Below are 27,527 nucleotides of genomic sequence, written 5' to 3'. Positions count from 1 at the left end.
ACTGTTCCTTTTCCAACTGCTACCTCCACATAAACACAAATTAACCACAAAGGAGAATGAGACAAGAATGCTAAACAGAATCTAGAGAATGGTTGGATACCACCCACATACAACTCAATGTCTCTACAGACAATTTATAACTCTCCTGTCAGTGTGAAAGGTATTTGAAGATATATGAGAACTCAAAACCCCAAAACCAAATAATGATAAAGTCCCACCAAATATCATATTCTTGAATTCCTTGTTTTGTTTGAATTCTTTAAATGAAATGAAATTCTTCTGGATATAATACAATAAAGGCTACTTCCAGAATGCTAAGGAAAATTTCCTGCTTCTGAGAGCAACAAGATGCTTCTGTTTAGCTTTCTGTTCTCTTATAGTCGTTATCAGAAAGACATGGGGAAATGTTTCTTTATTGGCTATAAGGGATTATTTTTAATAGCAAGATTTTTAGAAAACTAAAAGTGATCTTTAAATGTTTTAAAATACTTAAATCCAAAAAGTTACCTTGAGTGTGTTGGCAAACAGTCTTCATTATTATAATAATGTCTTCACACATTATTCTACGCTCTAGAAGACAAAGCAGGCTGGAAAAGGAACAAGGAGCCATGTGAGACTACATGGAGCTTTGTGTGAGTCAGAGAATAGATGCAGCCCACACTACCAGTGAACAGTACAACAACAACTCAGCTAATTGCCCACAGAACTCTACATACATTACAGCTGCAACATCATCTGCCTTCAAAGGGGATGGGGGAGCAGGGTGACTAGCATCATCTAGAAAAAATTCTTAGAGAACCCATACAAACTACTTACCTTCCCCATGTGCATTTTAAAGCCCAGAGGGACTACCAATACTTTAAAGTCATCTCTGAAATTTTGTGAGGGTAATGTCAATTTCACTGAAGTCTATATTCTTTTAAGTTTTGCAACTTTGCACGTGGTAATAAAAAATAATAAAACAAAATAATAAAAATAAATAAATAAGCCGGGCGGTGGTGGCGCACGCCTTTAATCCCAGCACTCGGGAGGCAGAGGCAAGCGGATCTCTGTGAGTTTGAGGCCAGCCTGGTCTAGAAGAGCTAGTTCCATGACAGGAACCAAAAGCTACGGAGAAACCCTGTCTCGAAAATCAATCAATAAATAAATAAATAAATAATAAAAACCCAGAGACAGATAGATATTGGGGTTCAAACCACTAGAGAGCTCTTACCTCTAAGAAATCCTAAAACTGAAAGAGAGCAAGTTTCTGTCTCATTCCAGTTTATATTCCTCTCTAGTGCTGGGATTAACGATATGAGCCACCACGACCTGGATCTGTTTCTACATTGATCTTGTGTAGCCCAGGAAGGCCTTGAACTCACAGAGATACATCTGCCTCTGTCTCCCTTTTATCTGTCTTACTTTTACCTTCATTAGTCTGCTTATAGGTCATTCTCTCTGTGTTAGAGAAGACAAAGAACTAAAGCTGGGAACTTTTGTTTGTTCTTTGAATCCAATTACAAGGTCAGTTTTTTAACAATTCGTTTGTAATTTTCTTTTTTTTTTACTCTTTTCTTTTTTATTATTTTTAAAAAGAAAACAAACTATCTTTTTTATTTTACATACCAATCCCAGTTCCCACTCCCTTCACCTACCTCCTCACCACCACATCCCCATCCACTCCTCATAGAGGGTAAGGCACATTGCTTTGGACCTCCCTACTATATCTAGGCTGAGCAAGGTATCCATTCAAAGAAAGTAGGTTCCCAAAAAGCCAGTACAAGCAGTAGGGATAAATCCTGGTCCCACTGGCAGTGGCTCCTCAGTCTGCCCAGAGGGACTAGTTTGAACCTATGCTTGTTCCTTCCCTGTACAGCTGGAGTTGGTGAGCTCTCATTAGCTCAGGTAAACTGTTTCTGTGGGTGTACCCATCATAGTCTTGACCTCTTTGCTCATCTATATACAAATGATAAAGAAGCTGAGAAAGAAATCAGAGAAACATCACCCTTCACAATAGCCAATAGCATAAAATATCTTGGGGTAACACTAACCAAAAAAGTGAAAGACCTGTTTGACAAGAACTTTAAATCTTTGAAGAAAAAAATTTGAAGAAGATACCAGAAAATGGAAAGATCTCCCATGCTCTTGGATAGGTAGGATTAACATAATAAAAATGGCAATCCTCCCAAAAGCAATCTATAGATTCAATGCAATCCCCATCAATGCAATCCAACACAATTCTTCACAGACCTTGAAAGAACAATAACAACTTCATATGGAAAAACAAAAAAACCCAGGATAGCCAAAACAATTCTATACAATAAAGGAACTTCCAGAGGCATCACCATCCCTGTCATCAAGCTCTATTATAGAGCTACAATAATGTAAACAAGTTGGTATTAGCATAAAAAAGAGACTGACCAATGGAATTGAATTGAAGACCTGGATATTAATCCACACACCTATGAACACCTATTTTTTGACAAAGAAGCTAAACTTATACAATAGAAAAAAGAAAGCATCTTCAACAAATGCTGCTGGCATAACTGAATATCAACATGTATTTGTAATTTTCATTCTCTTTTTTACAAAGTAAAAAGGTCAGATTAACCTGTTTCAAAATCTCAGTTCTTTATTCTATTGGGATGTATTTCTCTTTTGTGTCTGTATGTGTATATTATTTGGTTTCATATCCTTCTTTCCTCCTTCTGCACATGCTATTTTAAAGTCAGTCCATTTACCTAATTTATATCCCTATCTTTTTTCCTTTACATATTTCCAGTTGTTCCATAAAAGCTATGACTACTGTATGATCACTTTTGTTTCCAGAATTTATATCCATGGTACCTTATTTATCTATTTATTACCACCTTATCTCTTTACACCTTACAAACTTCATATTTTTAATTTCAGTTTTATTATTATTGCATGTAAACAGTATGTCTTAGTTACTTTTTTTATTGCTGTGAAGGGATAACATGACCAAGGCAACTTACAGAAAAGTTTATTGGAATTTATGACTTCAGAGAGTGAGCCCGTGACCATCATGACAGAAAGTACAGCTGCAGGCAGGCAGACATGGCCCTGGAGCAGTAGCTAACAGCTTACATCTGATCCACAAGCAGGAGGCAGAGAGAGCGCTAACTGGTAACGGTGTGGATTTTTGAAAACCCCAGGTGACACATCTTTTCTATGAAGGCCACGCCCTTTCTAAACAGTATTACCAATCAAGAACCAAGTATTCAAATATGAGCCTATGGAGGTCATTCTCATTCAAACACATGCCATGGCACACATGTAGAAATCAGAGGATAATTTTGTAAAGTCAGTTTTCCTTCCACCTTTACAAGGGTTCTAGGGATGGAAGTCAGATCATCAGGCTCCTGTGGCAAATGTTTCTACCTGCTGAGTCATGTCTCCAGTCTCTGCTGCTCCATACCTTAGTTTGCTGTATCCTAGCTATGGTGGTTAATCTTGTCAATTTGACTGGATTGGGACATGGCCAGTAAGACACACCTCTCAGCATAAGCATATCTGACGATTTTTCCAGAGACAACTGGATCTGGAGGGCTCTGACCCAATCAATGGTTTAATCCACTGATAGATCCAAGATTCAACAGACTCTCAGGAGGTAGTAAAACTGAACAGCAAAGCTAGCTGGAGGAAGGGAGTATCTTGGTATCAAGACCCCTTCCTGATACCTCTGCTTCCTAGTTACCATGAAGTAAGCAGACTTTATTTAATATGGTCCTGCCCACCATGGTTTTCTGCCTTGCCTCAGAAACAAAGCAATGAGACAAGTTAGCCATCAACTGAAACCTCTGAAACTACAACCCAAATAAATCTTTTCTCCTTTTAAATTGTTTCTCTCAAGTATTTGTCAGAGACAAGAACTAATTTAACACATCAGCCTAGTTCCATGTTCTTCCTGTTTATAATTACAGAAGATCTAGTTGGTACTGAATTAAGAATATCAACTGGGTCAGCAAAAAGTAGATAAAGGTGCTTGTTATCGAGCCTGATGACCTAACTTCAATTTCAGGAACTCAAGAGGTACAAGGAAAGAACTAACTCCAGCAAGTTGTGCTCCAGCCTTTATGCAAGTGCCATGGGATGCACATCACTAAAATTTACAAATAAATAAATAAATAAATATACTTTTTAAAAACATGTAAAAAAGGAATACAACACACGCACACACACAAATCTTGGTCTCTACTCAATAAGCTCACAATACAGTGATAAAGGAGAGCCAGAACAGAGGACCCTGAATACTGCTAAGGACACCTGACTCAAATTTGAGTCCAGGAAGTTCCTGAGAGAGGCAATCTTTAGGCTAAAGGATCTTTAAGTAGAAGACGGACAAATGATAAAATGAGGAAAGAAAAATATTACAGACAGAAAGAGCAGTTCAAGTTAAGTCACTGAGTACATTATACTAAGTTTGGTATCATAATTGTACTGTAAGATAGAGGAAAAATGATGATGGAATTGTAGGTGGAAACCAGATGGGGGAGAGAATTTGGACATTATACCAAGAATTTAATCTATTGGCTAGTGGGTCTCAGAATCATCTACAGAATTGCCATGTTTTAACCTTCAAAGACTAATCTAAACTGAAGAAGGCCCAACATCAACATGCTTAAAAAACTTCCTAGAAAATTCTGATGAATAGGCCTGACAGCCATGACACAGGTGACAGAAAGTCCAGCTAGAGTAGCACAGCTAATGTTGAGTAGATAGATCATTCTTGTAGCATGGTAGAAGTAATATTTCAGGGGAAAAAACCTAGCACCATGTAAACCAATATGGATACTGCTGTAATATTTCAAGTAAAAGGTGGGACCTTTTTTTCCTAGGTAAGTAGAAGAGTATAATTTTAACAAGCAGAATTCTGATGATAGATTGCATTGGGAAGAAAGAAGGAGAGTCAGAACAACTCTCTAAACGGCTGGCTGAGCTGTTGGTGTTGCCACCTGGGCATCATACAGCAGAAGAGCTAAGGTATGTGTGCTGAAAAACACGCTGGTCCCCTGGCAGGTGAGCCACAACTCTGTCCATTAGGCCAGTGATGAACTTTTCTACAGTAACTACAATTAAATTCACTATGTCAGCATTCCAATCCCAGAACTTCTTAAAACAAGCATGCTAATTCTACCCACAGTTTCTAAAACATGGTTGAATAAGGAAATAGTCTAAATATGTACTAGTCTTTTGAGAAATCAAGACTAGCAACAAAAATAAAAAAGGATGCTACAGAGAGAAGCCACATGTCAAGAAAGGTTTTTGTTATATTTTAAAAAAACATTTAGTTTTCACTTTTGTTTTAGATCTGTTGAGAACACAGTCATATTTTTAGGTTCTAAGAAAGAAACAGGCTGGTGGTACAACTAGATATCTCTGACTGGCTCTGCCTGGCCCTTCTCCCAAGCAATTCAACCATAGAAAGAGTATCTACATCATGAAAAAGGACAAATGCTATTCAAGGTTTCTAAATTTTTGTTTAATCAATGTATATGTGCATAAATAATAGCAGGTGGGAATGTGTGTATGGAAGTCAGAGGACAACTTGGTGAAGTTAGTTCTTTCCTTCTACCTTTACATGGGTTCTGCAGATTACACACAAAGTCACTAGAATTTCCAGGTAAAGCCATCTCACCGGCCTGTATCAAAAGTCTTGCTTGTTTTCTTTCCCCTGAAAGAGCCAATTTATTGTTTCTACAAGTGAAAAACCATCATAGCAGCAAGAGAAGGAATGAATAAAGGGGAAAAGTCAGAGAAAATAAATAATGATTATGTTACAGCACAGGTAAAGGGGCCAAGCTATGGGCAAAGGTCAAGAAGCATCACATCATTATCTGATGCCAAAGGAAAGAGGGATACATTTCCCTTATGTTTTCTTGTTCTTCTTTTACACAAACAAGTAACCGACCTGGGAGGATGCTATCTCTCCAGGTAGCTACTCGTCTCTGTGATTTGTTGCATGTTTTGGAAGTTGTTTTACTGAACTTCCTAATTACCCAGGTAACATTATTTCCCTTCTCAGATCTTTGATGGGGTTGAAGACTATATAAATGTAGTTACTTTCCTCTCATGACTTGGCCAAGCTATTTATTATATAAGACCTAAGCTAGTTAGAATAGGATATTTGTACTTATTGTATATAATTTCGTAGTAGTTTATAACTCTCTTACTTAAACAAAAGGGGGAGGTGTTGTGGGAGGTCCTTCCGCTCCTCCAGCCAATAGCCGCTGAGATACCAGCCCATTGGGGCATGGTCTCTCTCTCTAAAAAAAAGCGGGCGTCTTCCCTCTTTGCTCTCTCTTACTTCCTGCTCCGCTTCGGATGACTAGACTCCTTCCTGATTGCACAGAGGGCTGTTGTCTGGGACGGTGATCTGTAAGTTTTTTCCCCTTTAAATAAATACCACCTTATTAATCATAATTCCAAACTGCTGTGGGATTGTTTGTGACTTACGCCTTCAGAAGCACAGTAAGGTTAGGCAGCTGTCCAAGATCATAGAGCTTCAAAGTGTCAGAGACAGAGTCAGACTCACTAATCTTTCTGCAGTCTACTGACTACCCTCAACAAACCATCATCTTCCTCCTTCTTATTCCAGTTTGTAGACAGTCACTCAGAAGAGGAACCAAAATAATGCTTCATCCAAGTCTTGGCAACTCTCTTCTTGTTTGTTGATGCACTACTGATCTACTATTCACTAGCTCTGAGATTCTGGGCACTTGAATTCCTCTTCCTGAGCCCTTCTTACAGTAAAGGTTTGGGGAATGAGCCTTTATTTGGAGTTGGCTCTTGTTTCTTCCCAGGAGATCCCTTGTTTCTTATGTGGGTAAGTTTTTAGGAAGAATTATTTGTGAGGCAGGGATATTAAAATTAAATGAGAAGATTCATGCAGAACACAAGTACCTGACAATCTGAAGATGAGTAATTATTAGCTATTATCATCATCACTGAATCTGGCCCCTTCTTCTCTAGTCTAATTTCTAAGTACCTCTGGGTTCTCATCTCCTCTCTAACAACCTGCCTCTGGTCTGTTTTCCATCCAAACTAAATCTTTACAATTGAAAAAAAAAAGGAATTAAAAAAAAAAGAAAAAGAAAAAAATGTCACTAGAGTCCTTGAAACTGCAAATGGCATTCTAATTCATGGGGAATAAGTCCCCCAGTACCTTTGTTAGATCTGAGTATGCAATATCCTCCACCATTTAGTCATTCCAATCTCTCTATACACCTAGCACACAGTACCACCTCCTCCACAATTCCTCCCCAAAGGTACATACACCTCCTATATTCTGCTTCACTGTTTTATCATGTTGTTCTCACCATGGAAATCATTATTAATTTTTTTTCTATGTGCCTTTGTATTATCATTCATCATACTTTATCACATAATTGTATTATTCTTTCTTTATAAACTAAATTAAATTTTCTTAAGAAGGGTCACCAAGGGAATGGAGAGACATGACAGTGGTTAAGAATACTGGTTGCTCTTCCAAAGGATCTGGGTTCAAATCCTAGCATCCACATGGTAGTTTATAACCATCTGTTAACTCCAGTTCCAGGGAATCTGACACCTTCTTCTGGCTTCTTTGAGCACTGCCTGTATGTCGTACACAGATATACATGCAGGCAAAATAACCAAGAAATTTTCATAGCAAACTGTCAAGTACTAAAAAAGGTGCTACACAAACTCCAAAAGCCTTAGCAAAATTGACTATGTTTTAAAAACTTTTGGAATAAAAGTTGGTATATGCTGTGGGATAATCCTTCTATATCATTTGTGTTATGTTAAATATTATAATTTAAAAACTATACAGGGGGGCTGGAGAGATGGCTCAAGTGGTTAAGAGCATTGCCTGCTCTTCCAAAGGTCCTGAGTTCAATTCCCAGCAACCACATGGTGGCTCACAACCATCTGTAATGAGGTCTGGTGCCCTCTTCTGGCCTGCAGATATACACACAGACAGAATATTGTATACATAATAAATAAATAAATATTAAAAAAAAAACAAAACTATACAGGCTTTTAAAGAAGTTCTTAAACCTTTATTATAGGCATATAGATCTTCATACTTGTTGAAGAAACAATAAAACAATTTGAAGCCTGAACTTAATGTGAAATGAAAATAATAAAAATAATTTCTATAGCAATATCATGTTTTACATGTTCTTCTGATACATGCAAAAGATTCCACAAAATAAGGTCTATAAATATTAAACATACACATTCACAAACTTTAAAGACACCTTGCAAGCCAGGTAGGAGTCTCAAGCCTATAATGTCAGCTCTTAGGAGGCTACACAGAATGGCCATGATGAAGCTGAAAACAACCTAGACTATACCTTGCAAGTTTAGACAGCACTAGTTTCCTCTTATTCGTCTATAATGTGTACAGAGGCAATACAATTAGCTACTCTTTTAAAGAAAGAAGAATTTACTTGGTGCAGAAATTATAAAAAAAAATGCATTTCCTGTTATATTTCAAGGTAAGAAAGGTAAGAGCAGAGTCAAATCAAGACGTAGCTGCTGAATCAACTGCTCTTTAACCATCCATGAAGGCTGCTAGTTCCAGGAGGTGAGCACAGAGTTAGAAGAACTGAAACAAACATTTTCTGAGAAAAGGTTTTTCAAATCTCACCTACACTCTTTTTTTTAATCCCAACACATTGTATATCATCACAATTAGTTTCTACCACTATGTTGAAATATAGGTAAGCTTGGCACACATGTGTAGTCCTAGTACTTACAAGGCTAAAACATGAGATATGCCTCGTGAATTATAGGCTAGTCAGGGCTAGCGAGACACCTTCTCAGAATAATGATGATGATGATGATGTAGACACAGACACATAAAGAAAAATAGTTAAACTTATACATAAATTACATACTGGAAGTCAATTACTACAGGCTCCTATGATACCCATACATATTTTGGCTACAGAATTACATTAAACACTAAAATGTTTAGGATGTTGACAGTATAGGTGAATGAATGTCAGACTAAAAATAAAAGATACTTTTGAGCTCATTTCTCCTCAAACCTTTATGAACACATCCACACATGCACACACTTTTCAACTGTTGGTTTTTCAGTCTGTTTTGAAATGGTCTGGCTATACAGCCAAGGTCACTGCAAAACTTAGCAGCCTCCTGACCTAGGCTCCCGAGTCCCCAGTATACATGTGTGACACTATGCCCAGCCTGTTCACTACTATTCTTATATTCAGAAAAATAAATAAAAACTAGAAAATATCTAAATGTTTCTTTAGACTGTGAATTTTCATGACAGTACACCATTGAGAAAATGCAGCAAGCATGAAGATCCATTTACAATTAAAATTACATATTTCAAATGTTTCATTAATATGTGTATGACCAGGTTTTGTCAAAACAACATTGCTAGTATTTTTTAAAAATATAATGAGTAGGACTGGAAAGATGGCTTAGCAGTTAAGAGCACTTGTTGCTCTTGCAGAAGAGACAGTTTCAGTTCCGAGCACCCATATCAGGAGGCTCACAACCGCTTTTAACTCAAGCTCCAGGGTCTCTAACACTCTATTTTGATATGGTGGGAACAATCACATATGTGTTGCACTTGCATTGACTCAGGTTCACATACATAAAAATAAATCAAATATTACAAAAATAAATAAATAAACCAGTGATATGGTTCAGTAGGTAAAAGAGCTTCCTACCAAAACTGACAGTTTGAGCTCAATCCCCAGACCTACACAGTAGTAGGAGAGAAAAGACTCCTGAAAGTTGTCATCTGACCTCCATGACTACACACAAACACACTTTCTCTCAGACAAACATAAATAATGTAAAATATAAGGAGTAGAGAAGATTATGCCAGTAACTTTAAACAAATGACTTTAGAAATCGTCCCCAAAACATTTAAATAAAGATAAAAGGGGAAAAAATGCAAGAAAAAGTATCAGTATTTATTGTGCTTGGAAGCACTATTAAGAGGAAATTCAGAAAGCAACAAAGAATTTTAATCTTTAAGAAATTCCAAGTTAAACAGGTCCAGCACAACGGAAGCAGAGGCAGGTGGATCTCTAAGTTCCAGGCAAGTCAGGTCTACAGAGTTCCAGGACAGCCATGGTTACACAGAGAAACCCTGTCTCAAAAAACAAAACAACAAAAGCAAACAAACAAAAGAATAAATTTCAAGACAAAGCTGAGGATACAGCTCAGTGCTGGAGCCCTTGCTTGACATATGTAAGACCCTGGGTCCAACCCCTAGCACACACACATACTCCCATTTAAAACATCAGGTCAAACTATGGAGATAGCTTAGTCAGCAAAATGTTTTCTTTGCAAGTATGAGGACCTCAGTCTGATCTTCAGAAACCAATGTGAAAAATAAATAAATAAAAAGTTGTGTGTGGTGGTACATACATGTAATCCCAGTGCAGAGAGAAGGAGTCAAATGGATCCCTGGAACCCACTGGCCAAATGGCCTGGCCTAATCAGCTAGTTCCAGACCATTGGAGACCTGTCTTAAAATAACCACACAGATCTCACTTGAAGGAAGTTCTTTGGTCTACACACACACACACACACACACACAGTCAAAATGCAATGAAGTCCAAAAAGCAAATAAAGAAAGCAGGGTAGCCGGGCGACACACGCCTTTAATCCCAGCACCCGGGAGGCAGAGGCAGGCGATCTCTGTGAGTTCGAGGCCAGCCTGGTCTACAGAATGAGTTCCAGGACAGCCAGAAAGCCACAGAGAAACCCTGTCTCGAAAAACCAAAAAAAAAAAAAAAAAAAAAAGAAAGCAGGGTAATGAGGTATCTGACGGACACACATAGCTGCCCTACAAGTTACACCAGTACAACTTCCTTGCTCTGGCCATGCTGCATTTCCCACTTCAATGGGTGAATAACCAGAAGTTACAACAATGAATGCATTTTATGAACTGATAAATATGTTTTGCTGCCCTTTCAAAGAGGCCACATTATTTTGATAAAAAGAGGAAACTGTTCTTAACATTGTTTGAATTTCACACTCACCCAGACTCAATGTATTTAATAGCTCTGCTGCTCCAGTATAATGAATGCAATTATGACGACTGTTTCCTAAGGAGTGAAGACAACTTCTGATCTTCTCTCTCCGAGTTTTGCTTTGCTTTTTTCCAGAAATTTCTCATACTTGGAAAAATTAAGTACACAACTTTTTCAGACTGGCTTCTTTCATTTGGTAAGATGTATTTCAGATTCCTCTGTCTTTCAAAGCTTGGGCTTTACACTTATAAAGGTGCAACTGGCATGGCATATAACACACTGTACATCTTTAAATTATATAATTTGTTCAGTTTCAACCTATGTGTACACCCATGAAACCATGTTCGTAATCAAATAGTGAACCTGTCTATCACTCCCTGCAGTTTCCTAGGACACCTTTGTTATTCCTCCCTTCTTTGTCTCCTCCCCTTTCCTTATCAATACCCAATCCACCACTGATACACTTTCTGCCACTACAGATAAGAAGGAGCACACTTTCTAGATAGAACTACAAAGTACATAGTGGTTTTTTTGTTGGTCATATTGTGAATGTGCGTGCATGCCTGTGTGCTCATGTGCACGTGTCTGGCTTTCTAGATGTAGCATAGTTATGTTGTAGGATCTATAGCATATTCCTTAATTGCTAAGTAGTAATACGATATAAAAAACAGCTCTTTACTTTTCAAAGATTGGTAGAAACAGTTTTATAAACATGCCTATGTGTGTGCATAACTCTACTCCTTATCTAATTTTTCCATTTATTTAGAACAGGTAGTTCTCTTTTTCCCACCCACTCTATGGATTTCGGTTTCAAAGACTAAAATTTGAATGGAACAATAACTAGCCCTTTGGGAATTATTTTATTTCTTTTTTGACTAATTAGAATGCTTGGTTCTAAGCATTACTATTTCATGTTATTAGGTACTTTTTTCCCCTTATTCTATTTTTTCCAGCACTTGGTCTTAGTAAACATTCAAAATTTCCAAATGTATCAGAACTCTCTCAATTACTATAAAGCAAAGCCAAGCAAGGGAATTAAAAGGCACTAGGGCACTGATGAGTAGCAAACCAAGCAAGCAAACAAACAAAAAAAAAAAAATGAGTAGAACCAGTGAGGATATAGTTGTCTCACTGACTCCAAAAGCAATTTATGATTACTCACTAATCTGACAGCGTTTATTGTATTTTCAGTATAGATATGTTAAAAATTCATTATAAAATATTAGCTATATTCTGGTTCTTTAGTATAAAGTGTAGAGCTCAGGACTGAGAGTCACGTATTTTCTGATTCGAGCTTTTTGTTGTTGTTGTTCTCTTTCACAATACTGGAGATTAAACCCAGGGCCCTGTGCATGCCAGACAAGCATTCTGCCACCATGCCACAGCCTGAACCTCATTTTCCCATTTTTGAGACAGAGCCTCACTAAGCTACTAAGCTGTCCAGGCTGGTCTTAAACATGTGATCCTCTTGTTTCAACCTCCCAAGTAGCTGGGACTACAGAGATACTCCATCAAGTTTTACATCTCAAAGTATAATAGTCTAATACTTTATACTCTGATGTTTAAAAAAAATAGTCTCCATTTATAATGTGATGGTCCATTTATTTCAAGTCATCCGTAATGAAACAAAAGAATTAAAATAATCTCTTTGTTACTGACTTATTAGGAAAGCATTTAAAAATTCAGGTCTTTTACAATGTAATTTTACAAATGGCCAAGAGAAGCCACATTTGATAACATTTCTGGGACTTAAATTCTCTTTAATATGCATCTAAAGATAATTCAGAAAAAAAGAGAAAGCAGATGAAAGTGTTCAAGTTAAATATAGCAGCAGGCTATAAAAGATACTCTGGAGTTCTGTATTACACGGCTTTCTCTACAGCGAAAACTAACAAACACAATGGACTGAATCCAAGCAAATAAAACCAAAGCTATATTTGGGATCATGAATGATGAGGTTGGTTCAAAAGAACTAAATAGAAAATGAATATGAAGCCAAAAGAAGGGTTCATTGAGTATATTTTCCTAGCAGGATCAAGGTAATGGGTTTGATTCCCAACACTGGAAGAAAAAAAAGTAAGTGAGCATGAAATAAAAATTATCCATTTATGGGCAAAATTTTTAAGCTCCTGGAATAGTCAAGGCAACATAAAATGTTTTTGCAATGCAAATTCACTAATGTCTATTATGAATAATCTTCACTTGAATGTGTGATGGTGGTATTTTGTTTGTGCTTTAACAAATAAAGCTTGCATGAAGATCACAGTGTGGAGATAGCCACACTTGTCAGCCATAGAGGCCTGGCAGTGGTGGCATACACCCTTAATTCCAGCACTCAGGAACTCTGTGAGTTCAAGGCCATCCTGGGCTACACAAGACTGAATCAGTCTAAAGGGGAAACAGCGACAAGCAGCGGTGGCTCACACCTTTAACTCCAGCACTATGGAGGTGGAGATGGGAAGTGATATGTCTGGACGGACAGGAGACAGGAGCTCAGGATTCAGTCTGGGGTTTTGTAGAGACAGCATTCAGTCAGAGGATTCATGGAAACAGGATCTTGCCACTTTATCTGAGGATATTGTAGAGGTAAGAACTGGCTGCTCTGCTTCCCTGATCTTTTGGCTTTCATCCCCTAATATCTGACTCCGGGTTTTTAATTATTAAGACCAATTAGATTCGAGCTACATGGATGCTTAATTTTATTGCCTAAAACCTAACCTCCCAACCAAGCCCATTCATCTCATAAAATTCTCAGTATTTCCCTATTCTATCATTCTTGCTAAAGACAAAATTATTACCGCCCTCTACATCCTACACATGAGCTATTCAAAAATCAATAACCTCTCACCACAGCCACCAATTCCTATGTCATTTCTGAACAGCATTATGCCAACATCCCCAGACAAGGTATCGCTGCTTCTGTTCCTGCTAGCCCCTTCCCCCATTGGAGGTGTATTTTCCAACTAGCTATGGTATGGTCCCTTTGAAAGATCAAGTTTAATTATATCATTTTACACTCAAAAAGAGGACTCTTCTCCCTACAAAGGCTTATAGGATCTTTCACAACCTGATCTCTTATCCTTCTAATATGTCAGTACTCTACAACTTGAACTTAGCTGGCTCCAACATGGCCAAACTAGCCGCCAGCTCTCACTCCATCTCCACACTATTGCCTCAGGGCTTTATGCAAGTGGCTTTCTCATTACACATTCTTCCCCTCAAAAAGAACATGGATCCTTCCTTCCGGCTGACCAAATTTCATCTCCTCTAACAGGCCTTTCCTAACTACCGCTAATCAAATTGCAACCCATTTCTGGCTCCCTGTCTTCTCTCGTCCCTGTTTTCTCTCTACAGTCCTTAACATCATCTGACAGGGCATCTTTTATTCATTTATGAGCTGACGTTCTTCCAGTAGGATGTATGTTCCACTTATCAGTTTATAAAAGTGCCTGGCCCATAACAGGCTTAACAGATCTTTATTTTATACATATGTTATATACGTAATTTACAGTCTACAAAGTTATCTTAATGTAAAATAAATTCCAGAAATCATTTTCCCCTCTATATGTATTCATGTGGATGACAGCAAAGAGCAATCAGCAGAAAATTACTTGCAAAGCTCTTTAAAAACAGATCTCACCTACTAATTAACTACATTAGTAGAAGCTAAGAGTCAACATTTTTAGTAGAATAGGGTTTCTAGGTGTGGAAGTTAAATGGCAGACTAGCCAACAACCTTCAGGAAGAAAACCTCAATTCAGTGTGCCCTATCAATCTGTTAAACAAACCCTTGGGGAAAGGTAAAATAATTCGATCCTTAAGGAAACACTGGCCAGAACTCAACACAAATGTGTATTCAACACGAGTCAACACCCTTAAATTTTTTTTTCCTCACCCCATCAACTACCAAGCAAGGGCTGTCACTGGCTGAGCATCGAGAATGTTTTGCCTTTTTGTTTATCCCTCTGCGGATTGGATGAGGACGCTTTTCTTGACTCCCTGGGCTCCAGCCCTCCATCACGAGGGGTGGCGACAGGGTCTCCCTAGGTCATGCTCCTTCCATTAGCATCTCAGCCACCACTCCGGAGACGAGCGCGCACGGAGGGTGGTACGCGGAGTCCCGCAGCAGGTGTCACCGGCAGGGAAGGAACAGCAGGGACTCAGATGCACCAGGGCGGGGATGACAGATGGGCCCGCGGCCCGAAGTGGGACGCCCGGAACCTGGCAGCTCCCGCTGTCACCTGCTGAGCAGGACCCGGCGGGCTGAGAGGAGCGGCGGTCCCGAGCAAGCATTCCCCGGGGTGAAGCGCCCCCTGAGGGCACCGGTCCGCCGCGACGACCGGCCGAGTAAAGTTAGTATGGGGTCCGTGCCGCCGCCACCACCCGCGGGGCCCGGGACCGCCTCAGCCAAGAACCGTGCAGAGCTGCCAGTGCAGGCGAGCCCCAGCCCGGCAGAGCTCCGGGCGCTCCGGTTCCCTCAGCTCCCTCAGCGCGGAGCGACCCCACCCGGACAGCCCGCCACCTTCCCGCCAGGCCCCGCTGAGGTCGAGACCCTCCGACCCTCGAAGGAACCCGCGGCCGCCTGTACCTCAGCTCTGTGGTCCGCCGCGCACTCTCACCGGTGCAAGAGAATCCCGATTCGCCACAGCTGCCCCGCCAGCGCGAGCTCTCACCCCCGCCCCCTCAGGTAACCCGGGAAACCGGGAACACCACCCCTTCCTCCCCCGCCCGGACACAGACCCGCTCCTCTGCGCCTGCGCACGGGCCCCGCCTCGACCGCCTAGAACCCCGCCCCTCCGGGAGGGCACGCCGGGGTCGCCAGCGTGGTGCGTGGAGCATCTCAGCCAATGAGACAGAGGAGGCGGGCCGAGGACGGCAGGGCGGGGCCTGGGCGGCCGGGCTGAGAGCCTCCCCTCCTCCCTGGCAGTGTTAAGCTCTGCACAGTGAGCCTATGACGTGGACGCTTAAGATCTCCTTCCTACTGTAGACTCACGACCCCTGGAAAAGCCACGTCTGTTCAGAATGACTAACAGAACTTTGCCATTACGGAGAGATGAATGAGCAGTAGCCAAAATTATCCTAGACTATTTTTGGGCTCTTTAGAAACCGCTTATTACGGACCTCTGGAGTTGACCTAACCTCCCTGTGGCTATTATGTAAAACGTTTGGAATGTATTGTTAAGCTTAGCCAACGACTAGCTTTGCAGCAATGCTCAAACGAAGACTAGCAGCAGCGAGAGTTTTCGGGCTGTGCTGTAGTCTGCCCACCTGAAGTCTTTTGCCCTGTATTTGGCAAATGTATTATTGATTTATGGTCTTTTGTTCTATGGTTATAAGATCTCACGTAAACCTCTTCCATAATTGAGCAAGTAATTCTGAGAAACCCAAATCTGTATTCCTAAGCAGTGTTCACTCAGATTGCCTCAGAATAAACTTTCTCTTACTTCCATTGGAGCAAGAGCTGTTTTGCACGGACAGTGTGTGCAGTGAACTGTTGCCCTATCTCCTGCTGGAGTTAAAAGGATGAAAAGAAAATTTGAAAGGTTTACCAAGATGAAAGTTGGGCTGCCCTCAAGAGAGCTTCTGGGCCTAAACTTATACTTCTACCAAGAACTAAAGAGAGGCTTTGATAATTCTGGGCCCAGGTATCCACATCTAACCCTATTCAAACACGTTTGCATAGAGTGGGCCCTGTGACGAAGATCCTTGCTTAAGCCAAACTTTAGCAGACTTTTGAACCTTCTCCTTGGCCCACGTGCTGTGTGTGTTCATCTTTGTAAACTCCAGGTTTAGCAATTGCTAAAGGCAGTTTAGCAAGAACCCACACATACACAATCAGACCCTCCCTATCTAGCAAAAATGTTTCGGTCCCCACCTTAGGTATCTGTTCATGTTGGCCTGCCTTCCGCAAGAATCCTGCGAGGTTGATGCAGCCAGAATTCACTCAAGTTGTTATCATCCATGGGCTCCATGTTCCTTGACTATAAATCCCCACTTCTCCCTAGTGTGTTTAAAACAGAGGCCTGCTCTGTGCCTGGGCCTCTTTTATGACAGTAGTCCTGAATAAAATTTGTCTTTGCCACTTGAACTTGTGCCAGCTCTGCTTTTCTCTGATGACTGTTAATGTCACATACCTTAATATACCAGTCTCTCCTGAGTGTGGGAACCACAAGTTAAAAGAAAATTTGAACCTCATCACACAAAGTCCAACTAAATCTAATACTGCAAAATGCTGCTGTTTCAACATTTTGACATTTGACATTTTGACAGTTTAGAGGCCACCCTTCCTCACCTTCCAGTCACAACTGTGGCGGGCCTTTGAGATATCAGAAGTACGGGGAAAGAGTCAAAGCTATACAGATATATTTGGTATCATTTGGCAGTTTTTAAGTATTCACAAATAATGCAATCAATAATCAACTAGTCTAAAGCTTGATAATGTAGCAGAATAGGGTAGCGTGATTACAACGAATGACAAAAATGATGATAATGACCCATTATCATCACCAAAGGATACATGAAATAGAACATAATCTGGCATAATGGCAATGCCTTTAATCCCAGCACTCGAGAGGCAGGGGCAGGGAGACTTCTGTGAGTTCGAGAACAGCCTGATCTATAAAGCCAGTTCCAGGACAGCCAGGGCTGTTACACAGAGACAGTTTCCTGTCTTGGAAGAAAGAAGTTAGGGCATGTCTAGGAAAAGCCCATAGGGTACAAATGTGAGGGAAGGCAGGAGCAGTGTAAATGACGTATAAAAAGTCACAGCCCTCGTGGTCCATTCTTTGAGCCTTTGATCTTTCTCCAGCTCTGGCACAAGCCTTTCTCTCCTAATAAACTCCCTTTGTTTCCACCATTACCCTATATGTCCCTGGTCCAATTGCTTGCCCTAAGACAAAAACCCTGGAAATTCCCGTGGATAGCTTTCCATACTTCAGGGTCTGCCTATAAAGTAGGAATCACTGTAGACGCAATGCCTCCAGTTACTTTCTGTTCAAGAATTGAGCAATAAAAAGAATTGTAGATGTTATATCCAAAGGCTATTTGTCAAATGCAGCTCTTAAACCCTCAACTCCCTCATGGCCTGATGATAAAGCAGAGTAAACAGTTGCTCATTGATGTGGCTTAAGGGGGCTCTCTGGGAAAATTCCGCTCTAAAATAACTCTATCTGACTCTGTTGTTTAACCATTAACAGCTCATATCTTTAGACAGAGGTTACCCACTTCCTCTGGCAGGCAGCTTTTTAAAATGCCAGTACTCTAGGGATGGACAACATGCAAAGTCTCTAAGAATCAAATGAAAGAAATGCTGTGAAATGAGCACTTGTTTAACAAATATATAAATTGCACCTCCTAGATGCTAAGATCTATGCCCAGCACAGTGCCAGGCACTGGAAACACTGCAATGTCTCTAAACGCAAGGAGGAAGAGTGGTTGAATATCACCGGCTGCATATTTAGCTAAGGCTGAGTCTACTCTTGTTCACACAAGGTTCACTCACTAATCTAACAGCAACACACAAACAAGCAAATCTTTTTAATAAACAAATGGTCACAGAAACATCAAGTAACAAACTGTTTTCTGCTTCCCTTGGAAAGAACACAATAGATGAATGAACAAGGCTTCCTTAAATCAAAAGAAAATCAGAGACGTTACAAAACAACGGTATACAGTGGCCCTCAAAGTATTTTTGCCCATGAAAGGCCAAAATCATAGCATTTGTGACATTGTATGCCTAAATCACAAGGCATTTTTAAACAAGACATTACAGTATTTATTTTGAATTCAGTATACATTTTGGAATTAAGCCAGGTATAGTAGTGAACATTGATAATCTTAGCATTTTAGAGACTGAGGACCATCGCCACAAATTCAGTGCCGACCTTGACAACTTGAATTTGATCCTTAGAACCCACATGGCAAAAGGAAAGAAACAAATTCTAAAAGTTGTCGTCTGACCTCCACATGTGTTTCATGGCTTGTGCAAATTCATACATACACACAAACACATCAACACACACTACAGACAAACATATAAGGAAATATGACAACAAAACCAGTATATCATACTAGAACACCAATATTCAGGCAATAATAGCACGTGCCTAGCACTCAGGAAGTGGAAGCAGGAGGATAAGGAGTTCAAGGTCATCCTTGAGTATATGTAAGTTTGAAGCCAGCCTGGGTTCATAAGAACATTTATCAAAACAGCAGAAACAAAAGTGAGTAAATATGCATAAATAATACAATGCTAACTACATGCAAGCCTAAGACACTTAGCATAGGAGATTTCGAATGAATACAAAGTACTGACTGAGAACACGCAAAAGTGAAAAAATCTGCAGAAAGAAAAATGAATAATAGAGAAGGAAGCTGCACCCGTGTTTGCTCCAGCGGCAGAGTTTTATAGTGGTAAACTCTCCATATAACTGGGCTCTGAATGAGTGCTAATGAGACTATAACATTAAGACTTTAAAATATACACTAATGTGCACATCTTACATTTAGCTGTTCCCTAGACATCTTCCAATTTGTTCAGTGACTAATAGATCGCATGGTTCCTCATTTCACTTAGGTAGCAGCAAAAGTCCTCGCAATGATCTCCAGAGCTTAATACGTGCTCCGGAACTTCACCTCCTCTCTGTCTTCCTTCCTCACAGACTGGCCTCTTCAGTGCTACGCATATACTTCAGACAAGTTCCTACTTTTGAGATCTTGCACTGCCTGGCCCCTCTACACAGTGTTTTCTTTCTAGATAGCCCGCTGATTCCCTTAGCTATACCCTGACAGTATCTCCCGGTGAGACCACCCTCAGTACTGCCTTGGGTCCTCAGCAACAAAGACTTCTGCCTGAGACCCTGAGCCTGAATGTCTCTCAGAAGACATACCAGACTTGAGATAAAGCTTAGTGGTAGAGCAGTTGCCTAGCTTGGGTGAGGCCTGGGGTTTGATTCCCAGTACTTCAAAAGCAATAATAATATTATAATTATGATTTTTCTTTTAGATGTCCAGACTTGAGTTTTGGAGTGCTCTGCCCTAATAAATCTTAAAAATGTGCTTTTAAACAGACACCTTGAAATTTGAATGAAGTGGCTAATTCATAATTACAGTCTTTATTCTATAAGAAGCAACTTCTCTTGTTTACAAAAGCTATCAGAATCCATTTTAGTGAAATTCTTTTATGCAATTTTCTCTGCTGTTTCACTGACAGCAAATGTCCTTAAACATATAGATAACTTAGGACTTATGTCATTGCATTACAAGATTTCTGAAATTCAAAAACCGCTTTATGAGGTGACCTTTGAAAGCAGCGTGAAGTCTTGAAGTGATTCAGATTTCCTTCTTTGCTGTGGAAACCTCACGCTAAGTGTGATTTGGGGTTCGGCTTTCATACGTAGGAAAGACTGCTTGTGGACAACAGTGTCATTTCCTCATTGAGGTCTTATTTTCTTTTCAAAACATGACCTACTTTTCTGCTTCTCATTGGAAATACATTTATCATCTAAGCCAGACTCAAAGAGAAATACACAACATAGGAAACAAAGTGTGGTGTCATCCCAAAGTGACGGATACACTCGTCCACAGATGTATCAGTGAACATACCACACACACATACACATGATTGTTTTTTTAATTAATTTTTCTTTTTTGAGACAGGTTCTCTTTATGTAACCCTGGCTGTCCTGGAACTCACAGAGCTCCTCCTGCCTCTGCCTCCCAAGTGCTGGGATTGATGCCGTGTTCGACACATTATTGTCTTTAATATTGCCATCACCACGACGTCACTGAAAAAAAAAAGCCTAGGATTTAAACCAGGTCCATAATTCCAACAACTCAGAAGAATCACAAGTTTAATCACTGCCAGGGCTTCTTAGTAGGTTCAGCCTAGAAAACTTTGCAAGAGTCAATCTCAAAATAAAAAGGTACCGCTCGGTGGTAACCATCTGTCTAGCATTGCCAAGTCCTAGGTTCGGTCTCTGTGCTGTAAAATGAAATGAGGAAGGAGAGGAGGGAGTGGGAAGGATTTCAGTCATTTGCTAAGCATAAGCCAAGTCATGTACTTGGTATTTCATATTTAAATAGCAAATATTTGTCAGTCTTTACCCAATATAGTCCCATGGCCAGCAAGTTTCTGATTAACTTTCATCTGTAACCTACAAGAACTGTTTATTTTAGAAGAGCAGGCTAAGTCAGCCCTACATAATAGACCGTCTGTGGAAGTAAAAGGAAACTTTCAAACGCTATCATGAGGAAAGCAGGTTTCCTATGCATTCCTGTTTCTAAAGCCAGGAGCCAGGTGGTCAGAGGAGATTAAAGACCGTGAGGGCTTCTGAGCCTAACAGCTCAAGCAGACAACTCAGAAGGGAACTAGAAGCACACACTTCTGCTGACAAGTGGATTCACACAACAGAGTATCACCTGCTCACCACAGAACCACAGGTGCAGAGGGCTGGGAAATGACCAGGTGAGGAACAGGCACACTGGCACACAGACATGGTGTTGTGGTTTGAGAGTGAAATGCCCCTACAGGTTCATATGGGAGAACACTGGATCCCCAGCTAGGAGTCAAGCCTCAAAGTAGGACCTTATTGGAGGAAGTGAATTATTGGTAGTATGGCTTGAGGATTCTTCCTGTCTGCTCTCTACTTCCTGATGTAGATACAACGTGACCAGCCACTTCACACTCCTGATGCCCTGCCCTCCCCGTCACCAGGAACTATATCCCTTCAAACTGTAGCCAAAACAAACCCTTCCTCGATTAAGTGGTTTCTTGTCAGGTATTGGATCAGCAGTGAAAACAGTAACTAATACGCTAGGTAAGAATAGGTGAAGACGTGTGTTTCACTGCCTGCTCATAAACATGCCGTGCAATTTGTTTTTGGAGTACTAGGGATGGGATCTAGGGCCTTGAACCTGCTGGGCAAACATTCTACCACCAAGGAACACCCCAGCCCATAAAATATTTAATAGGTGTAATTTTTTCATTTTTGATAGCATCACAATTTCCTATCGCAAAAGATCATCCCTAATCCTACCTAATACTTGATTTTTTTGATAAGATTGCAAGGCTGACTAGGCATGATAGTACATTACTGTAATCCCAGATCTTGGGAGGTGTAAAGCAGAAGGATCTAGAGTCCAGTGCTATTCCAAGCTACATGAGACTCTGTCTCAATATTTTCAATTAAAATAAAAAAATTTTAAGACTGAGCTACTGCTGTAGGTCTTCATTCCACCGTTGGAGATTTTCTGGGTATTTGCAGTGTTCCAGCAACTGGACCAAAATGTGGTTGAAAGACATCCCAGATTTGCTAAGACTCCAGGTAGGTAAACAATCAGTTTTTACAGATGCCAATGGGAGTTACAGAAATGTCCTGCACAGAAGTCTATGGAAGAGTGTGGCCATGCGCACCCAAGGTCAGAAAGGGGCTTTGGAAGACCTGAGAATTAAAAACCAGGAAGTTTGGAGACAGGCCAATTCTTTCCTAATGCTCTTAATTATTCCAGTTAAAAGTAAGGCCAAGGTCAATGAAGTGAGTTATCCACAAAGCTAAGCTGATTCACCACTGCCTTTTATTCTGAAACGCCACCCTTCCTTCTCTTTTGAAATTAAACTAGCCTTCCTTTTACAGCAGAGAAATAACATTTTGGCATACCTTTGATGTCCTTTCTCAAGTAATTGATGGTAAGGATCTGACAACTATAGTCTGTCTCTCTTGACTGGCATCATTGATGTGTGTGTGTGTGTGTCTGTCTGTCTGTCTGTCTGTCTGTGTGTCTGCGTGTGTCTGTATGTGTGTGCATGCATGTGGACATGTGTATGTGTGTGTGTGTGTGTGTGAATCTTTGTGTGCTTGTGTGATATATAAAAGCCCTCTGTTTAGAAACCACTGAAGGTTTGACCAGAAGACAGAGTGTTTTTCACCAATGCTTCTCAGCCAGTAGTGTCAGCATCACCTGGGAACTTGTGAAAACCAGAATCTCAAGTTTTGCCCCAGACTTACTGAGTCACATTTGACATTTGAATAAATTCCCTGGGTTATTTAAATGCACATTAAAGTTTAAAAAGGAGAGGAAATAGCATGGGTAAAGTCTGGTGAGCAAGATACTTAGTGAAGAAGAAAGGCCATGTTTTAGGCAAGATGGGGAGATGCTAGGAAGGCAAGTAGGTAGGTGAAGATGATTCATGTTTTATGAGTTTTTCCTTCTTTTCATATTTAGATTCTCTTTATTACTCTCTATATTCCCCTTAATTGTTAAGACTTTGGCTAATTTTTTTTTGAGACAGAATCTTGCTATATTGTCCATTTTGACTTCAATTTTTCTGCCTCAACTTCTCAAGTGACGGAATTACAGATATATAATACATTGCATCCTACAGCTCCTGGTCATTTTTAATTAAGTCATGTTTCATATTCCTTAAAACATCCATCGCTTATTAAATAACTCGTAAGATATATACTAAACAAGAACGAAGACCTGATTCCAAATCCTTAGTCCATACATTAAAAGCAAAGTATGGTTGTATATGCCTGCCTCCCCCCAGACTTTGCAGAGCAGAAACAGGAGGATCAGGGAGGGTGTCTTGTGTGGGGGTAAGGAAGAGAGAGAAGAGAGTCTGTAGTGCTAAAGTTTGACTTTAGTGCATGTTAAGCAAGATTCTACCACAGAGCTGTTTCCCTATACCTTGGTTTTTTTCTAAATAACAGTCTCCCTATGTAACCTAGACTGGCCTGAAAGTTGAACTCCTCCTACCTTTGCCTCCTGAATGCTGGGATTACAGATGTATAACATCACACTGGCAAGAGTCTGTTTTATTAAGTACTAAACACCAAAGAATAAGAGGTTAGTGTAAGCTAGGGTGCTGGTATATTATGCTGATAGGAGTTGACATGTCCTATACAATTGCATTGATGTCTTAATTGTTCTTTATCCAATACGTTCATTAGATTTGCAATATTCATAAGGCACTGCCTTACCCCTTCAGTGGTATAAATTAGGATTTAAATTAAAATTTACAGTTTTCCTCTTTCTATTCAAAGAACTCTCAGGAAACTGGCAGACAATCTCACATTGTCTCCCACTCTCCTCTCTCTTCTGCAATGTTACTATTGTCCCTAGAAAATTTCCCAAGCTTGGCAGGGTGGCTCCTACCTGTAATTCCAACTCTTGGAAGACCAAGGAGAAGGGTGGCAAAGTTGAGGTTAGCGTAGACTACAAAGTGAGTCCTAGGACAGCTTGGACTACAGTGTAAAACCTTATCTGAAAGGAAAAAAAAACACAAAAATTCCCTTCTCAAATATACTGAGATGATTAAGTTATGGGGACTATGCTTTGGCCTTTTTTGTTCCCAAGAGTCTGGGGGTGTTAAGTGCTATGAAAGTTTTGAATAAACTAGGAAGATAATGGAAGAAATAAAACACAAATTGCTGAAGAAATTTCTCCATGACTTGAAGTACGTGATAAACTCTCCTCAGAAACTGTACATCTTCTAAAATTTCAGCAGATCTTATGTAAATTCTGAACTTTGAACCTGACAGATCATATCTTTACCTTTGTGGGCACTGTGATGTGGTATCCTGTTTGCTGAAAAAAAAAAAGCACTGTTTTAGGCAAAGAAAATCAGAGTTGTAAGAGCAACCTCACCATTTCCCCAGTACACTGTGGAAGCCATTTTGGTGGCACAAGACTTTCACATCTTTGAAATGAACTAAATAGACACACAGTCTCCCCACCTTCCACTGGAGCTCTGTTTGTATCTGGAATTGTGATGTGGAGTTGGTGGGGTCCTAGCTGGGCATAAGTGGTTGAGTAACATTTCTGGGACATTCTCATTCAGACCTTACCCGAGACACAAAATCATTTTATAACAAAACCTGCCCTACAGAAAGAAACTGCTGACTGTGTGAGTTTTGCATCCAGATCCACTTGCCACCTGCTTCCTGGACACTAAGCCTTGTCCAGGAAAAAAAGCATGTGAGATTTGGCATTAAAGGGCCAGGTCTATTTCCGTAAAAATGTTTTTGGGGTCCCTATTCCCAGGCAACAAGGACTATCTAAAGAACACAGTGTATGCACCATGGAGTGGTTTGGATAGGAATGGTCCCCATAGATTTATGTATTTGAATACTTAGGCTAACGTGAAGAGTTTTGAACTAATTCCATTGGCCGGGGAAATCTCAAAACAGCCTAGTATAATACTCTGTTGTGTGGTTACTAGTGTGCACTCTTATGGATTTATGATGAGAAGGAGCAGACTAGGCAAGTAAAAATACTAAATTAAAAAAAAAACACAAAATGTACCAATTGAGGAGAAAAGGAGCACCAGGAAGTGGAATGGAGCTCAATCCTGTGTTCAAGGAGATAAACAGATTAAAGAATAGTGGGATGTTAAATGGAATAAAGAGAGTGGTCACCTCAGGGCATGACTCCACCTAGATAAAATTCCAAATTGAGAAAAAAAAATTAAAGGAAAGCTTGTCATGGTGTCTCTTCACAGTAATAGAACAGTGACTAAGACATGGGTAAATCCTGATTCCTTAAATGCCACTGTTCGACATAAATAAATTGTGTACATGTAACCCAGATGGGCCATCTTACTAGAAATAAAATATATGGTCCTTTCAAAGGGCAGCAGTGTCTGACCCAGAAAAGAGATTCAAGACACACATTGCTATTGGAACCCATGTAGATGTCAGATGAGGGAAGCGGGAGAACAACAATGCTTAGCGGCAGAGGTTTGTCTTTCTAGCTACTCAAGACACTGAGGCAGATGCATAAGAAGTTTAAGACTGGCCTGGGTTGTAGAATGACTTTAAGGCCAACCCGGGCAAGTGAGTTAGATCCTGTCTGAAAATTTGAAAGTATTTTTGGTTGTAAGCCTAGCCTTTAACGGTTGAGCCAAATGCTGGTCAGTGGTGGCACACACCTTTAATCCCAGCACTTGGGAGGCAGAGGCAGGTGGATCTTTGTGAGTTTGAGGCCAGAGTTGGTTGCAGGATAGCCAGAGCTATATAGTGAGAATCTGTCTTGGAAAAAAGAAAGAAAGAAAGAAAGAAAGAAAGAAAGAAAGAAAGAAAGAAAGAAAGAAAGAAAGAAAGAAAGAGAAAAGGAAAAGAAAATGATAATAATGGTATGGTGATAGTGATAATTAATGATTGATGATGATTTTAATGATGATGGTGATGATGATTATAATGGTGATGACAATTATGGTGGTGATGACCACAATGACAATGGTGATGATAGTTTCGTTCAGTTCATACTGTGCAATTTCCTTTTTCGGGCATTAAAGGCATCAGTCGAGAATATGGGGTCAGCAAATCAAAGTCATACATGGCCAGGAAATGCATTGAAAAGTATGATCCCAGGACCTCTTGCCCTACAGGATAACGCTCCCAACCCTGGCTTATTTCCTGCTGAATTTATAACATTTCCGCAACTCAGTGGCTGGCTGATAATTATATCTAACAGGAGAGTGAGGACTTCCTGATGGTGTTTAGACAACCCTTGCTGTATTTGTAGGCAGCTGTGTCTTTGCTCACAGTTGCAAACCTAAGTTAACCCTATGATTGTCATCCACCATGCCAGACTCAGGTAGTGCAGGGATCCGGGCTCTCTACACTTTACAGGCAGCTGCTAGCTGAGTGTGTTAATCTGCTATGCCTGGTTCTTAACAAAATAATGTTACCAAAAACAAATGAAAGCCTGGGGAGATAGCTCAGTGGGTAAAGTGCTTACTGTTCAAGCATCAGGACCCAAGTTCAGACACCAGAATTCACACAAACGGCTGGCATGGTATCGTGCACCTGTAATCTCAGTGCTTAGACAATGGAGACAGACTGATGACAGGCGTTTGCTGGCTACCAGTCTAGCAAAGTAGAAAGCTCCAGGTTCAGTGAAAGACCCTGTCACAAAAAGTAAGGTAAAGAAAAACAGAGAAAGATATCTAAAGTTGACTTTCGGGGCTTTCACATGTTCAGGAATGGGTACACACACACACACACACACACACACACACACTAAATAGTATCAAGGCATAGTGGTGTTTGCCTGTAATCCCAGTATTCAGGAGGATTGCTGCAAGTTTGAGGCTTGAAGCTAGTGGAACGACACAGCAAGACAGTGTCTCAGACAAAAAAAGGTACCCAGAATGGCACTGGGAGAATCATTACCTGAAAAACTCATTTTGGGAGTGTGGGGGTGCTTCCTGCAGCCTGTTTGATTCAAGGCAAGCATACAATAAATGTTCCAAAGAAAGACAAATAATTGGATGTTAGGGACTCAAAAAGAGTTGCCTAAGGAAGGAAGAGTGGAAGGCCAGCAGCATCCACTTCCTAGCCCAGCCGGGTGGCACTGTGAGTATCACCTGTGTTTCCTGACTCCCTGGCCAGAGTCTGAGAACACACAGGTAGCAGAGAGCATCTGAAAGGAAACAGGATGGGGGAGAAGCTTTCGCTTCCACACAGATCCTCACCACCCCAGGATGGGGGAGAAGCATCCCCTTCCACACAG

General features: G+C 40.4%; 1 protein-coding gene across 4 annotated transcripts in view; it reads right to left on the bottom strand.

The window, feature by feature from the left end:
• The window catches only part of Lyst (lysosomal trafficking regulator), a 164,993-nt gene that overhangs the window by 132,419 nt on the left and 5,047 nt on the right, over positions 1-27,527 (bottom strand). For 2 of the 4 annotated variants that reach the window (XM_005365427.3, XM_026788331.1), the window contains exons 1-2: positions 15,601-15,682; positions 508-587 (exon numbers count right to left, since the gene is read on the bottom strand). The gene's annotated coding sequence lies outside the window, so the exon portion shown is untranslated. Of the gene's footprint in view, positions 1-507; positions 588-15,600; positions 15,683-27,527 lie in introns of those variants that run through there. The other 2 variants (XM_026788329.1, XM_026788330.1) reach the window with 2 other exon arrangements.

Source organism: Microtus ochrogaster, unplaced genomic scaffold (assembly GCF_000317375.1).
Source record: "Microtus ochrogaster isolate Prairie Vole_2 unplaced genomic scaffold, MicOch1.0 UNK2, whole genome shotgun sequence".
NCBI lineage: Eukaryota > Metazoa > Chordata > Mammalia > Rodentia > Cricetidae > Microtus > Microtus ochrogaster.
This window is presented reverse-complemented; position numbering and strand designations above follow the sequence as displayed.